This window comes from Marmota flaviventris, chromosome 2 (genome assembly GCF_047511675.1).
Source record: "Marmota flaviventris isolate mMarFla1 chromosome 2, mMarFla1.hap1, whole genome shotgun sequence".
NCBI classification, from domain to species: Eukaryota; Metazoa; Chordata; class Mammalia; order Rodentia; family Sciuridae; genus Marmota; species Marmota flaviventris.
Genome location: NC_092499.1, coordinates 71,236,121 through 71,252,209, shown reverse-complemented (window position 1 = coordinate 71,252,209; position 16,089 = coordinate 71,236,121). Strand labels below are relative to the sequence as shown.

The 16,089-nt window shown below is 42.1% G+C and overlaps 1 long non-coding RNA gene across 2 annotated transcripts in view; it reads left to right on the top strand.

The window, feature by feature from the left end:
* Nucleotides 1-2,799: 2,799 nt before the first annotated feature.
* LOC114088209 (uncharacterized) overlaps nucleotides 2,800-16,089 on the top strand; it is a 47,282-nt gene continuing 33,992 nt past the window's right edge. The window contains exons 1-2 of one of the 2 annotated variants that reach the window (XR_003581943.2): nucleotides 2,800-3,012; nucleotides 4,188-4,249. This is a non-coding gene — a long non-coding RNA (uncharacterized lncRNA). Of the gene's footprint in view, nucleotides 3,013-4,010; nucleotides 4,250-16,089 lie in introns of those variants that run through there. The other variant, XR_011706193.1, reaches the window with a different exon arrangement.

The following is a 16,089-nucleotide window of genomic DNA, read 5'->3' as shown; positions in this document are numbered from 1 at the left end:
ACTGTGACTAGCACCTGCCTCATTATTCCTTTCTTTCTTGCTGACTCTCTACCCAGCCCCAAGGGTAGCTCTGTGCTTCTCCTGATCCTCAGTCAGTTACTGTGTGTGTGTGTGTGTGTGTGTGTGTGTGTGTGTGTGAGAGAGAGAGAGAGAGAGAGAGAGAGAGAGAGTCAAGGAGGTAGAGGGAGAGAGGTCAAAATCTAGAAATGAAATAGCAACACAGGTAATGAGAGCCATCATCTCCAACAGAAATGAGACTGTCCTTTGAGTTCTTCCCTCCAGTAAGTTAAAGGCAGAGCCTTTCTCAGGAGCTCAGCTGAGCTGGGAGAGAGGGAGAACCAAGCTTCCAGGAATAAGAAGTAGTCATTTAAAGGAACAAGCCAAAAATGAAAGAGTTAAGCCTTTAATCACTTGTTGCCACAGTATTAGCAAGAGTCTAAAACTAACACAGGCACTCACTGCCCTATCCCACTTTCCCCCTTAGAACAGCATAGGAATCTGGGGGCAAGTGAGTAAATACAGACTCAGGGCATCTCACTGTGGACAGAGCCCTGAAAAAAGGCTTGGGCAGTTTCATGGACCCTGGGGTTGAGGGAGCTGAGTGAAGGGAAGTGTCCTCCAGGTTCCCTCTTCCTATCTATAAAGAGCATGCCCTGCCAGAAGGGCCTGAGACCTCGATAAGCAGCTCCCTCCAGAGTGTGTCACACACTGACTATGTCTCTCCCCTGGTGTGGAGAAGGTGGCTTTCCCATGAGTCAGGCCAGGCAAAGCCTTTGTGATTGTCAGTGGTTAGGCCCAAAAAGTCACACATAGGTTTTAAACCAGGGGCTGGCCTCCTCACTTCCCCCAGGGAGACTCTGTGTCCTCCTTCCTCACCGGCTTCTTCCAAGACTCCTCCTCTAGTGTTCAAGCAGAGGTGCAGCGACTCTCTCCAGATGGAAAATGCCTTTCATCCACATGTCCAGGCTTGTGACTCGCTTGGTTCCTGCCGTTTTAAGCCATCACATAAATAATTGAGAGGACTAAGCACAAATTCCTATCAAGGGCTTATATTATTGGCACAAAGACTCTATCACTACTAAGTCAAGCAGCATTCTCTCTACCTCTTTTGTGAAGAAGATCATGTATTAATAGCTACAGTCCAGAACTGTCTTCCTGAAAGGTGCTCAGACCTATATGAGAAAGGGATATTTCAGTACAAATCCTATTGATGCTAAATCTGATACCGAGTTACTACTTCCGGCCTATACCATTTTCATTCTATTTTACACACCCATGTCCTGTCTTTCCTGTAGGATTGTAAGCTTCTTGAAGACAAAGACTGCCTTACATGTCTGTATGCCACCCAGAGTACTTTGCTCTCTGATTCTTGCTGTCCGGACAATGTTCAGGATATAGTACCTCAGATAACATCTCAACAAATAAATACTTAACAAATAGATTTCTGGCAACAGTCTTCACCAAGAGACAAAGTTTAGAGCTGAAAACTTAATCCTTTCAAGTTCCATGAAGAACTGTCCACCAGCATGTGAAATGGCAGGAACATGAGATGGCAGGCATGATCTAACAGAACTGCCACTTCCCGGAATCTCTCCACGGGGGACCATCAACTTATGGGGGTCTATTTCTGGAGACAGTAAGCCAGAAGCCCTCACCTTTTGTTTTTGTTTGTCCCAGTACTCAGACTGAACTGGTGTAGATTTATGGGTTTGTGCATAACATGCTTGATGATTATTTTTTTTTTTATCCACCTTAACCCCCATCTCTGTTTGACCAGAGTCACCAAGGTGCTGCTGAAACAAACACATTCAACAAGCAGAGCTGGTCTGCTGCTTTCTAACTGGGCAATTTATTTATCTTAGGTAGAGAAAGAGGTACTTTCTACTCCAGGCAGGCACAGCCCCTGACCCCATCATCCCAATTCTTTCTCCTTTACCCTGCCACTGGCCCATCCCAGCTGCCCCTCCTGCTTTGTTGAAGCAGGTCCCAGACTCACAGCTCAGCTGGACTGAGCTTATCCCTGTCTTCCTCTCTGACTATCTCGTGGACAGGAGCCAGACTCTGGGTGTGTTCTTGCCATCAACTTTGCAGAGGAAAAGTCACCCAAGAAATTCCAGTTCGGCATTCCTCTAAGGATCAGTGGCTCTGACTGCTCAGCAAAATTACCTGGAGGAGAGTTTTAATAAGATGACTTCCTGGAATTTACCCTCAAACATTCAGATTCAATCCGTCTGGGGTGAAGCCCAAATGTCTGTAATTTTAAAAACGTTACAGGCGATTCTGATGCATGGCAGTTTTGGGAATCACTGCACAAATTCTGAGCTTTTTTGCAATCAGGATACACGTGAATCTTTTGTTGCCTCCAACGACTCACACAACACCTGGCACCTAAGCAACCATTGAATAAACATATTGAGTCAACGAGCAAAGGAATGATTGAAAGCAGGGTGGTGGATTGAGAGTACAGTCGACCTAGCATTGGCTCTAGGCAAGAGCCAATGGGATTTAGAAGGCAAAAATCAATCGCAGGGAAGCCAGGGATGGAATAGGGCAGCAGGGTGTGGGGGGGTGGGGGGTGAGCAAAAGAACTGGGTAATCTGAATCCCTTGTTGGAGAAAATGCTTCTGCCTTTAATGAGCTGCTCTTCCTATATTGGCATCTACAGGAGTTCTACATCTAGTCCCACCTAAGAAAGTCACTTCCCTGTTAGCCCTTCTGAAGCCCTGTATTGCCTCAGAATAGTCCACACTCCTTTCTTTGACCCATGAGTTCCTCTTTGTTTCTTTCCAGCTCAGCACATGCTACTTTCCCCCATCTCTTTCCCTGTACTAGCCACCCTGCCTATTTTCAGGTGTCACAAGGTGATATGTTCTCTCTAGGCCTACGACGCTCATTCCCTGCGCCTCTCTGCCTCGGGCTCTTTATTTCACCAGCAAACTCCTCTGTGACCATCAGATTACAGCATGAAACACCATCCCCATAGAAGAGACTGTCAGCCTCTTGAGGGTTCAGGTCAGCTTGCAGCATCCAAAGCCTAACCAGCAAGTGTTCCAATAGTTCAGCAGCACTCAGGATGGGGCTTGGCTTTTGTTCCTATAAAACTGGATTAATTCTGCAGAGACACAGACAAACCCCAGGACTTGGATCTAGAGAGGAATTGGAGCCAGGGCAGTGGGGTGAGAGTTGTGCTAAGAAGGAGAAAAGCAAAGGTGGGATTCTGAACAAAATAAACCAAACAAAAACAAAAGGGAGCCTGTCGTGCCCAGACCATTCTTGAGGTTTAAGCTGACTTGGGAGACCAGCTCCCATGGTCACGTTCAGCCAAAGCAGGCTGCTGAGTTGGCTCCAACACTGGGAAAACCCAGGCGACCTCACAGGCAAGAGAAGACTGCAGATTGCACTCAAGCGGAGACAAGGGGCCGTAGGTGGAAACTGTGCCCCGGAGCGCGTGGGCAGAGCACTCTCTGGCCCCTCCGCAGCCTGGGTAAGGTACACCGCAGGACCTAGTCAGGTGCAGCACGCGTGGGGCTCAAGGGCGCCTAGAGGCTTGCGAAGCCCGGAGCTGATTTGCCTGCTTGATGCACTGATGCCTTGATTTGGTCTGACAAGTGGAGGTTGCTGTGAGAAGCAGCCTGGATATTTTGACATTCAGCAAGCTAGAAATAGCCAGCTGGGCTCCTGAAGCTGTGGTTGCAAATGTCTTGCCCTTCCCAGCAACTGCCAGATTGAAAGGGCTTTTCCCCTGTGCAGACTTGCCCTCTGTGTATACGAGGCCAAGGTTCTAGTCTAAACTTGGCTTCTCACTCATGGCTTAGGGAAATTCTCTTGAATTGACTATGGCTCAGCTTCCCTTCTGTAATATGGGGTCGTTGGTAGCTGAGCCCCTTCTAACTCCAGGAGAATATGATTCTAAGTGGCTGACTGTCCCTCCTAATTCTGTGGCTTTTGCTTGATGTCTACTGCTTCCAGAAGCCTAGAACTCCAAATATCCACTCTGGGAAGGACTTGAAGATGATCCTGATTGAAAATGAAGCTTACAAACCTTTTATGAATCAAGGACCCTATGAGAATCCATTGAAATCTATGCCTACCCTAGAAAAATTAGTACACCTGCCAAACATTACCTACAACTGGTTTAAATCTCAGACACTTGGTTTAACATCTGCAATCTGCCCAACACCTTGCAGGTGAGAAGACTGGCCTGAAACAAGCCTTCAACGTTTCCCCTACCTGCCTGTCCTCCAGCACCGTGAGTACCACCTTTTCCCTCCCTTTGTCCTTCAATCAGCCTCCTCACTATCCCCCTGCTTGGGAGATTTCATAGAGGAAATTATCCTATAAATAATTGTTTTAAAAAAAAAGTGTGGTGTCCTCTAGCAGAGAAAGTGAAAAATATCCTCCTCCCATCTCTCTCCAGCTACTTCCTCATCCTTGCCACAGTTGGGGCGGAAGTTGGGGGGTAAGGGGAGGCAGAAGTAGGAGGCAAAGCTATTGCAACCAAGTATTCCCCACCTACTGCGGAAGATGCACCGTCATTGCTATCACACTAAACTCCCTACTCCGCATCAACCAGCAGCCACCTGACTGGGGTAAAAGAACCAAAGCCATTATTGCACAGTGGCTTGCCTTAAAAGAGATGCTTGCCCACAGTATCTGGCTACCCAGGGGCTTCTTGCAACCAGGAGCAAGGGGGAGGGGCCTTTTAAAAGCACTTGTAAGAAACAGCTCTAACAATGGATGATTGAGACTGTAATTGGTCCTCACTCCTACCATCTTGTTTTGATAAAATGACATAGCCCAGCTGGGGCTAGGAAGGCAGTAAATAGAAATTCAACCTCTTGCTATTTAAAATGTGCATAGGACCAGGACATGAGTATCACTAGGAGCTTAATGGAGATGAAGGCTCTGACTAGGGTCTATTGAAAGGAGATCTGCATTTTTGACATGATGGTGAGGTGACCTGTGAGCATATCAAGGTTTGTCAGGCCTAACCCAGGTCTGCTACTAATGGCCAGTACTAGACTCTCATTCATTCCTTTCTATACACAGAAAAGCACAACTGTTAAACCAAATTGTTCCAAGCTCTGTGTGCAAGAGATGGTAGCTGTGCTCATGAGGAGGACTCTCCTGCAGGCACCCCCTTTACTCAACCAGAAACCCCACCTGCCTATTTCCAGAATCACCCCTGTTGGGCTACTTTTTTTTTTCTATTGCTTTATCTTCTGGGAAAAGAGAAGTCTGCCTCCAGCACAGAATGTAATTTGGCTTTAGCTTTATCTGTAACTCTGATCTCCATGCTTCTTGAATCAGTTCCAAAGTCTTACTATAAACTAGAAATGGGTGGCAGGTGATTCCTTGGAATTGCCCCTGTACACAGTCCAGCATTATTTCCACATGCCTCTGGAAATGAAGCTACAGAAACCACAGGAGGGGAAGAGAGCACAGATTAGTGACTTTGAGAGTAGAAGAGAAGGGAAAAGATGGAAGAGTTGTGCAAAAATGTGCTCAGAGGAAGACAGGCTGGAGTGACACCTGCTGAGATAGGGACGTGATCTCCTAGGATGTCCCTCCCTGCCTGTTCTCTACTAACACTGAAGTTTCTGTGGTTAAGAAAAGAGATGCTTGGCCAGCTCATAGAAAAAGTAACTTTGTTGTTGTCACGGCTTTTAAAAGGGTCAAAAGCAGAGCAACTTCAAGGTGGTAGCTGTTCTGTTCGTAGCCTTAGAAAGACACCCTTGATCTTTTATTGTCCTGCCTTTGCTCAGAGCAGCAGACTCTCCCTGAGGAAATGGCTTGCCTTAAAAGAGATGCTATTATAGCTGAAGATGTTTTAGCTTCACTTCTAGCCTCTTCCCTGTGGGAAGTAATTGCTGCTGTGGTATGTATGACCTGTACCTTCTACCCTGGCATCTTTACCTAGGTGACAGCAGCTAAGTGGACACAGCTGCTTAAAATTCAGTAGGACTCATGAAGACTGGTTCAGACAACAGGATAGATAAGTACAAGCAAAATTGCACAGTATAAGTTATAAGGTGTTTGCCAGGGCAGGAGGCTGGATTCAGCTAGTGGAATGAAATTATTATTACCTGGAATCCTGGATTAGTGAGAAAATCAGAGAGACACTGATTCTGCATCGTATACAAACATCCAGCTGAAAAGAAGAATAAAACTTCACCTCATCTTCTAGATGCCCGGCAGTTCATTATATATAGATGCTACAAAAGGATTCATATTGCCCCCTGAAAAAAGAATTAATCAGAAGCCTCCCAAATCCCAGCATCTCTAACACAAAGTCATGACTCTCAGCTCCTGGTACCTGCTTCTTCTGAGCCCAGATGTGCTCACAGTTCAGCTCTCTCTACAAAGCCAAGGTTTTATTTTCCTATAAACTCAAATTTACCTCTTCTAGGAAGACTTCCTGAATGATTAAAGGGATCTCAGTGCAAAGGAACTATACCACTCAGGAACAGGCAACCATGCCACCCCGCTCTCCTTTTTTGTGTAACCCTGGAATTATTCTCTAATTGTTTTGTTCTTGTCTGTTTATACAAGTAGCCATCTATGTTCTGCTCCTTCAGGTATCTCCCAAGTTCCTAGTGTATATATAGTAGTTGCTTGGCCAATGTCAACTGGGTTGACCTAGACAGTAATCTCTAAGTGGTAGGTCCTTGGCTCATCCATCTGAGACCCAGGACCTCTTAAACAGACTGAAAAAGGATTTAGACTGTTGACTTCAGGACATATTTGGCTCTGTATGAATGCTTTGTTTTTAAAAGCAGGGTGGGTTTTTTTGTGTGTGTATGTTTTGTTTTGTTTTTTCTCTGTTGCATTGAAGAGACAAAGCCTCATTGTTAGTGCATTTCTTAAGTCTCTGCTTGTGTTGGATGTCACTGTCAGGCCAGAGTCCCCACACACAGACTTCTTCACTTTTCTCTGAGCAGTCTCCAGAGATGGGGCAGGCAGTGGAATGTATTCAAACCATGGTCTATTAATAAAAGAAACCAGAACAATGTGGGGATTCATCTCTTCTTTAATTCCCCCTATGTTCTGAACCAAAACTAATGAAAAGGATGGATGTGTTTTATTCACAAATAGTAATACTTCTCCAAAAGCAGTTTGGTAGCTAGAATGTCAGTGACTACCTGACCAATAAGACTTGCAATGGTGGCTGAGAATGGTGTTCTGGATTTCTAGAACAAGTTTCCGCTTTCCATCACCTTCATCCTTAGGAGGTAGCTGAGACCATTCATTTATTCCCAAGTGGTGTGTATCTGTTGTGTGCCAGACTCTGGGATAGGCATTAGAATAACAATGACCAGTGAGACATATGCTGCTTATAGCCAAGTGGGAAAGACTGGAAATGATCAAATAAGTAACTGTCAATATATAATTATCAACTATGATAATTTTCTTTTCTGATGGAAAAGAATAATAGGATGCTCTGCAGGGATATTAAAAGAGGCTTTATCTAATTTAAAGGGGGGTAGAAAGGAGAAGTCAGGAAGTGCTTCTCAGAGGAAGTGACATTAGGGTTGAGCATTGAAAGAGAAGTCAAAATTAAAAAGTGAAGCGGGTTAAGGTAGCACTTGAGATACAAAGAACATGCTCATTAGAGGAACTGAAAGTCCCTGTGGCTAAATTAAAAGGAATGAAGAAAGCAAGGATCTGAAGAGGTGGGCAGGAGCTGGATAACATGGGAATGCATTGACTGTGCTGAGGATGTTGGCTTTTGTTTTGTAACAATGGAGAGCCATTTTAAGCAGGGAGGGGATGAGAACATTTATTTCCAGAAGATTATCCTGTTGAGACAATGCTGAGCAAAGACATCATTACTCAAGTCTCCTCCAACCTTCTCATTGCATTGTCTAATAAGCCTTCCAAGTCCTGCTTCTATACCTCTAAACCAAAAGTAGGTGTGTCTCCCAAGGCCCACTACAAAGCCCAGAGGGCTTTTGGAAAGGTGTTGGGCCCTGGTGAAAAATCACTGCTCAGGCATTTAAATCTGGTTGCCTTTATTTCCATCAGCATTTTGTCTCCACTATTCCTTCAAATTATTGCCTGTGGCCCCCCATGCCCAGGCAGGCTCACTTCTGTGGGATCACAGTAATCATGGCTTTGACTGTAAATTGCCAATCCCAAATTAAGTGATTAGCCCAAGGTCGATGGGCTAGTCAGCTGCCATGCCAAGGACAGCTTTCCAGTTCTGTGAACACAAGGCAGATGTGCTCCTCGGGAGTGTGGTCAGAGGCTTCTAATATGAGATATTCAGAAAAAGAAGGGAAGAAAGAGTTCCGTGTTCCCCAAACACTTGGATTTGTTCTTTGGTATTCATATTTATTCTAAGATTCAAAAATTCCTAGGATCGGCGTCTGGGGTGGTCAGGGAACTTTTTGAGTGGAAAGTGATTCTTCCTTTGAAAAGAATGTTTTAATCATGTTTGGCTCTTCCTGACTGTGTATACTTTTTTGGATGATGCTAGCTTTCTTGTGGGCTTCCCCATCTTGCTATTTCCTGAAGCTACTGGGACAGTTGAAACAGGCAAATGAACAACCCCTGGGTGCCAAAAAGACACTTTAATCCTCAACAGGCTTTGTTCTGAAAAGTAATGGCTTGTTCACATGATTTGCTTTACAAATTTTGTGCCATTGGCAGGTTGTGTCTGGGCCTTTCCCCAGCCCTCTGCAGAAAGGAGAGCCAGAGTTACTCATCCTTCTGCATTTTAAAGGAATTCCAGGAGTGTTCTGACGAGCTGCTGCAAACCCTGTGTTATTTAAGGACTTCTGAGCTTGGATGTTTCAGGCCCTAGTAATGCAATTGAAATTGGAAATGTGTCCTGTGTGTGCCAGAGGTAGCATTCTACTTTCATCACATGAGGTGAAAGAGCCATGTGAGGCTTTATGGGTGGCTTCCTGGAAGAGGAGCAACTTGACAAATGGGACCTCCATGTCCGGCTTTGTCCTTGCAGACAGAGCTCCCTCCCTTCAACCCACTTCCCACTCTGTGAGCTGATCTGTCCTGACAGCTGCCAAATTAGTCCTCTCATTCTTGGGGCTGGCTCTGGCCCTCCCACTTCAGACTTACTTCAGGGACTGTATAAACTGCCTTAAAATTCTTCCTAGGAGAGAGAGTAGTTTGAACCAGCAAATAGGTTCCAATGAATATGTACATCTGTGGTGCCAGAATTTATCCACCACATGCAAATCTATATTTGAATATAAAAGATTTATAAACAGTTCTGAAAAATACACAGGTCACAAGCAATTATGTGATGTCCCCTTTCAAACTGTAATTTCAAAATGTATTTTTCAAAATGTATTATTTGTCATTTAATTTTTAAATTAATTTAATTTTAAAATGACAAATAATAATTGCATTTATTTATGGTTATAGGGTACAGTGTGATGTTTCAGTGCATGTATGCATTGTGGAATGATCTTATGAGGCGAATTAACATATCCATCACATCAACACGTACATTTCTTTCTGGTAAGAATATTTAAAACCCATTCTTTTAGCAGGTGCGAAGTATAAATTATTATTAACCATAGTCATCTTACTTTAATTTTCTTTCTGATCCATGAATCATTGAAATGAATTATTTCTTCTGTTCCTTCAAATTAGAACAGTGTTTGTGTTTGGGTCTAAGAATATGTTCACTGAAAATAGCCCAAATTCAGTCTGGAGTCTGATGGGAAATACAATGGTGTGCTCTTCCCTCTGTCACTGGCTGACCATTCTCTCTCTCATCACCTGATGAAGTGTCCTTGGGCGAACCACCTGGCTGTTCTGTCTTCACTTACCTTGTTTGTAGAATAAGGATAATACTACCATTATTCTCTCACAGAGTTATTGTGAAACTTATTCAATGTGCAGTACGTGGGTGAATTCTGCAAAGTTTTAAAATAGTATAAAAGTATAATAACCATGTTATTATGTGAAATAGTGTTTTCCTTCTCTTCTTTCTATTCTCCCTGGAAACACAGAGACAAAATTCAGGCCAAACTAAGCATATATGATGGCAGCCTAATTTAAGCCAGAGCAGAGAAAACTGGCTGCCATCATGGGACCCATACTCTGCCCCTCTGCCTTGTGTTTGCTTCCTTACACAGCCTGTACTCCATGATGGAGCTGGGAAGAAGTCAGTACAAATTCTTGGAGATGTAGTTCATTGCATATTAATATCAATTCCACTAAGAGTTTTAGGCTGTCTGCCCATTTTTGGAAGGTCTGGAAAAAAAATATTTTTGAAGGTGCTCTGGCTCAGACAAAGGATCTCAATTTCACTGTCCCTCATTTTCCTAAGTTGGACGTTTTCAAATGATGTCAAGAAAACCCTTTGGTGTGGTGGGGTAGCAGGGAGGAATAGAGTTAGGCTTTGCTATTTTTATTTAGCATTTTGGACATCTTTATAAAGTTCAAGCTAACTGAAAAATTTAAATACTGCTTTCTTCTAGTACTAATCTTCCATTGAGAAAATCCACCAGAACCCTCCCTCACTAATCTTGTTGAGAAATTCCACCAAAGCCCTCAGTGATTGCTGCTATGAGACATGTATTGCCATTCAGTCCAGATTCCTTTCCTTTTTCTTCAAAGGTAATACCTATGGGGGAACCATGAATAGAACAAGATAATCACTCCAGCATCTGGTACATTAGGAATTCTCCATGTGGTCCATCCAGTCTAGAAAGATTTTCTGCAGGAAGCAGTGATGATAAGGTTTGGTCAGATGAGATAAAACGTATCCTTGAAGCTCTTTTTGAAAGTATTTGTAGTTCCTCTGTCTCTTCCCTTGCCTCTCTCTCCTCCCTCCTCCTGCCACCACCCTCCCTCTAACTCCCTGGCAATCACCTGGTGGCTCATGGAACTCTAGCTCTCGTCCTCCATCCTCTGTCATAGTCTTGCTACATGAGACTGAGCGTCTGGAAACAATCAGTAATGGGTTGACACTTCAGCACTCTTCTGGAGTCAAGAGGCAGATTTCTCAGGAAACATTTAAAAGGAGATTAGATTTCCCTGTTTTGAATTATGGCACATGGAGAGAGAAGCTAAAACAAAGTATTATAAAAGGCTTAGAGAAATCCCAAGACCAAAGCTCCTTAAATATGGTTTTATGACCTGGTTGGAATGTGGCACGAGTTACTTTTTTTGGTTCAGTTATTAAAACAATTGTGTGACATCATTGTTTAGTCACTGGCTTATGTTTATCCCCAAGGCAATTCCTAACAAATGGTGCTGGCAACCATAGAATGCTGTTTCATATACTGTACGACAGGTATCACGGTCAAGTGTGCTAATTTGCAGAACATGCAGTTTTCTCACAAAACAGATTTGTGGTTTATCTCATTAGCACAACCGTGAACCTTCCAAAGGGAAATGAAGTCAGGAAAATCACTATTCTTTAAAAAAAAAAAAAAAAAACAGAACTGGATTTTAAAATACACTCTTCTTTAACTTTAGCTACACATTACAACTTTCTTTTCAAGCTAAAAAATTTTACAAGAATAGTGTAAGAAAAAACTGCTGTATATACTTCACCCAGAGTCACCATTTCTAGAATATCATTTTACCACATTTGCTTTATTTTTCTCATCATTATCTCCATCATTATCATCATTTGATCCTACCTGAGAGTAAGTTTTAAGTATCATATTCCTTCATCCTTAAATATTTCAGTGTATATTTCCTAAGGGCAAAGACATGCACTCACATTATAGTATAACAGTCAAAGTCAAGAATTCTAATATAACACTATTATCTAATCTATATTCCTCTTTCAAACATTGTCAGTTATCCCCAAAATATCTTAATTGCATTTTTTTTTTCTGGAAGAGTTCTCACAAGTCATGATATGACAGATTTACCTTGTCTTTTAATTCTAAATGTTTTATCATTTTCATTGTGAATACCTCTTTAACTCGTGACTTATCTAGAAGGTTGTTTTACTGAATTTCCAAAAAAGTAATTATTGATGTTGTTTTTAACTTTATTGTAGATTGAAATTTAATTTAACTGTAGTCCAAGAATATGTTTTCTGTGAAGTCCTTTCACAGTGTGTGTGTGTGTGTGTGTGTGTATGTGTGTGTGTGTGTTTAATCTCCATTATTGGCGATAAGAAATCTGTTCTCAGTGCAATTGTGGCATCTTTGTAAATAGTATGTATTTCCTTCCTGGAGATTTCTCAATGCTTCTGTTCAATGTTAATGCAGTTTTACTTCAGTGTGTCTGGTAGGTGTAGGTTTTCTTATTTATTCAATTTAAGCATCCAAGTGGTCCTTTGGTCCAACAAATTTCTCTTTTTCCAATTATGGAAGACTCTGCTATTTGTCTTTTAAATGTTGTTTCTCTTTGTTCCCCTCTTTGGAAGTCCTATTCTCTTTATGCTTCTTGCCTGTTTTCGTATGTTTTTCTTTTTTTTTCTCTATCTCTTTGGCTCTATGAGGGCAATTTATCATATCATTAATTCTCTGTTTAATTGTGGTCAGTATAGAGTTTATCCTATCTACTGGAACTTCTAATTTAAATTATTACACTTTTTATTTCAAAGATTTCCAATTGTTCCTTTTCATATTTACATAATCAATATCTGCCTATTCATGTTTCTTGTCTTGCTTTTTCAAAAAATATTAGAAGCCTGGGGTTTGGGGAGAGGTCTGAGCTGGAGATTGAAATTGAAAGTAGTTGGTGTAGACAATATTTAAAGCCATGAATAAGATTATCTGAGAGTGGATATGGGTAGAGAACAGGACCAAGAATCCAAGTGTTCTCCAATTTTAAAAGTTTAAGGAGAGGAGGAACCATTAGAAACAGAGGCAAGTGGCCTGCCAGGTTGTAGGGAAACCAGGAAGTATTATGTCCTTACATAGGAAAGAAGAAAATATTGGAGGAGCAAGTCTATCAAGTCCTCTTAGTAAAATGAAGGGCGAGAGCTGATCTCTGTTTTAGCAGAGTCACTGGAGTGGTGGAGGAGAATGCCTAACTGGAGTGATAACACTTGGCAATTCTTTTTAAGTCTCCTTTAATGAGCTGGAAAAATAGTGATGTTAACTATTCCTGCCAACCCTTGGCTTCAAGCAGTATGCTGGTTTTTGCACTCTGCCCTTGGTGGAACTCTAACTCCCTTTACTTTGCCGAGCTCAACTCCCCAGGTCCCCTCCCTAATTTTAGTTCTGTAACACAGTATGTATCTCCTTTGTGGGGATGTTTATCTATGAGGCAGCTGTAGGGCTTCTGTTTTCTATTTATCTCTCATTGCTGTGAGTTCAGAGCACCAAAATTGTACCAAAACATAAGTTTGAGAAGTAATGTTGATTGACTGGAAGTTCCTTACATTCTTCAAACATCTGAACATTTCAGATGGTTTCTTAGTTAACTGTTGATGTGAACTAACAACCTCCTAACTTAGTGGGTTAAAACAGCAACCATTTATTTAGCTCATGATTCGGCAGATCAGCAATTTAGGGTGGATCAAACTATACATTTTTCTTGTATTTTAGTTTTTTTCATGTGTCTATGGTCAGCTACAGTTCAACTACAGAGCTGTGCTTCTAGGGATTAACTGGCTGTCAGCTGAGGCAACAGGAGTAACAGGGTTGACCTGGCCATGTGCTCCTTCACCATCTGTCTGTCTGTTCACTTGGTAGCAGGGCAGAGTTCTAAAAGAAGAACAGGAACTCACAAGACCAGTTAAACTTGGAAATGGCACAATGTTACTTCTGCTATCATTTACTGATCAAAGCAGGTCAAAGATCATCCTACATTCAAGGGGTTGGGAAACAGACTTTCTCTCCACGGAAGCAGCTAGGAAACTACATTGCAAAGAGGGGTGAATACAAGTGAGTAATTATTGGGGGCTTTTTTTTTTTCAAACCATGTGCTATAAATGGATTATGAAATGGACTTCAACTATTGTAGGTTGAATTTTAATTAAATAAAAGAAGAAAAGAGGTTAACTCCAGAGCACATTACAAAGTCACTTTTGAGCATTGCATGTGCAGGAGGCAGGACCAGGTCCAGCTGGAATAATAGCTCTGTAACTGATCCAGTACCAGTTTGATTCTGTCTGTCATGATCTGGGTATGTGCTGGGAGCCATGGAGAACCAACAGGAATTTCTTCCTGCCTTTCAAGGTGCTATTACTTGAATAGAGAATTTAAGGCAAGCCTCTGGTTCCACAATGAGGCAGAATATTATGAGATAACTGGAAAAGGGAAAATCTTTGAAAAGATGTAGACTGTAAGTGTCAGCTGAGAGAAAGAAGCCACAGAAGATACAACAGAAAAGAGGCCAAGATTATAGACAGTTTTTGCATTTTAGCCCACACCCTTATTTAATTGGTGGAGAATACAGAAGACTGAGAAATGCATCGATTCTCAGGAGACAAAGGGAGAAGAATCTGAGTTTCTCAATTGATTTTTTTTAAAGTTAAACCAAAAGGAATTTATTGCTTTTAACTGAAAGAACACTTGTATCAACAAGAATTCTGCACACTTCAGCAAGGATGAGTCCTAGCTTGTGGTAGTTGGGGCAGATTTTCAGGGTGTTACCAAGACATCCCCTTTATACCATGGCCATCCAGTTGTTCTTGGTGTCCTGACCAAACAAGGCCAAAAAGGCTGGCACGTGGAGGGTGTGCCATCCTGTGGGTCTTTAGTCCCAACTCTGGCAATAACAAGTGTATGTGGGGAGTTAGTGTGCTTTATAGGTTTAGCAGAACTAAAGGCCACTATCAAAATGTCCAATGGCCACTTTTTCATCTGTTTAAACCATTTATTGATTTTTTTCTTACTATCAAAATTTGATTAGGACTTCCATTCTCAAAAGTTATTGGTTATTCTGGCTAGCTTATGAGCAGAAGGCAGAGAATGGAGCTGGTCAGTCTTCAATGTGTCTTTAAAGGGCCTGAGCACCACAGTCCCCAACATAGTCAAGTCTGTCTGAGCCATTGCTCCTAAATGAAAGGCTACTCACCAAGCCACTGCTCTCCTTGGCAACCACCAGATTCCAGCCCTGAAGCAGAATGAATCTGGCACAAATAGGTCAAGCATTCTCATAACACTCAGTATTCGTTTTCAAGAATGGAGAGAGATAATGCAGGAATCAGTCAATTGCTCCAATATAAAAACTAGTGGACATTTTGGGAAATTCATAGGAAATATTTAATAATTGTGTTTTTCATGTTTCTATCCATAAAATGTACTGAATCCAATACTGCATTGCATTGAGTAGGAATCCCAGACTCGGGAAACAGTGAGGGAGTAGAAACAGAAATATTTGAGTGTTTTCTGCTCTGCTAGAAAACATACTTTACTTTTGCTCATTTGCCAGTGGATAATGTCCCTGTCCTTCAGTTCTGGCTCTTTAATTTTTCTCAGATTCCCTTCACCTCATTTCCACTGTCACCAACTTAATTCATAAGCCCATCACCTTCCCATGGGACAATTATAATAGCTCCTGTTATGGGCTGCGTTGTACCTCTTTAACATTCATGTGTTAAAATCCTACCCACCCACCCCCCACGTCTGAATATGACTCGATTTAGAGATAAGGCCTTTAAAGAAGTAAGGTAAAATGAGGTCATATAGGTGGGTCCTAATCCAGTATAACTGGCCTCCTTATAAGAAGAGGAGATCAAGACACAAATACAGAGGGGAGACCATGTGACAACAGATGACCCGACAAACCTGGGAGAGAGGACTCAGAATGACTGATCTCAGGCTTCTGGCCTCCAGAACTGTGAGAAAATAACTTTTTTGTTGTTTAAGCTACCCAGTCTGTGGTTCTTTACTATGGCAGCCCTAGCAAAATAATACAACCCACTGTCTGGGCTCTGTGCTCAAACTGGTACTACTAAAAATGGAAGTATTTATCTCAATATTAATCTGACCATCACTTTCATGTTTAAGACCCTTCAATAGCACCCCTTCTCTCCCAACAGGGCTCTCCACAGTTGGTTTGCTGGGAACATCAGCTCTGTATGATGTCTCCCATTTATAAAAATTTGATAACTCCAACCTGAGGGTTTACTGCACATTTGTGTATTAAAGTCTCCAAGAAGTTTTATAGTCCAAGAATTTCTTTAACTTGGCTTTA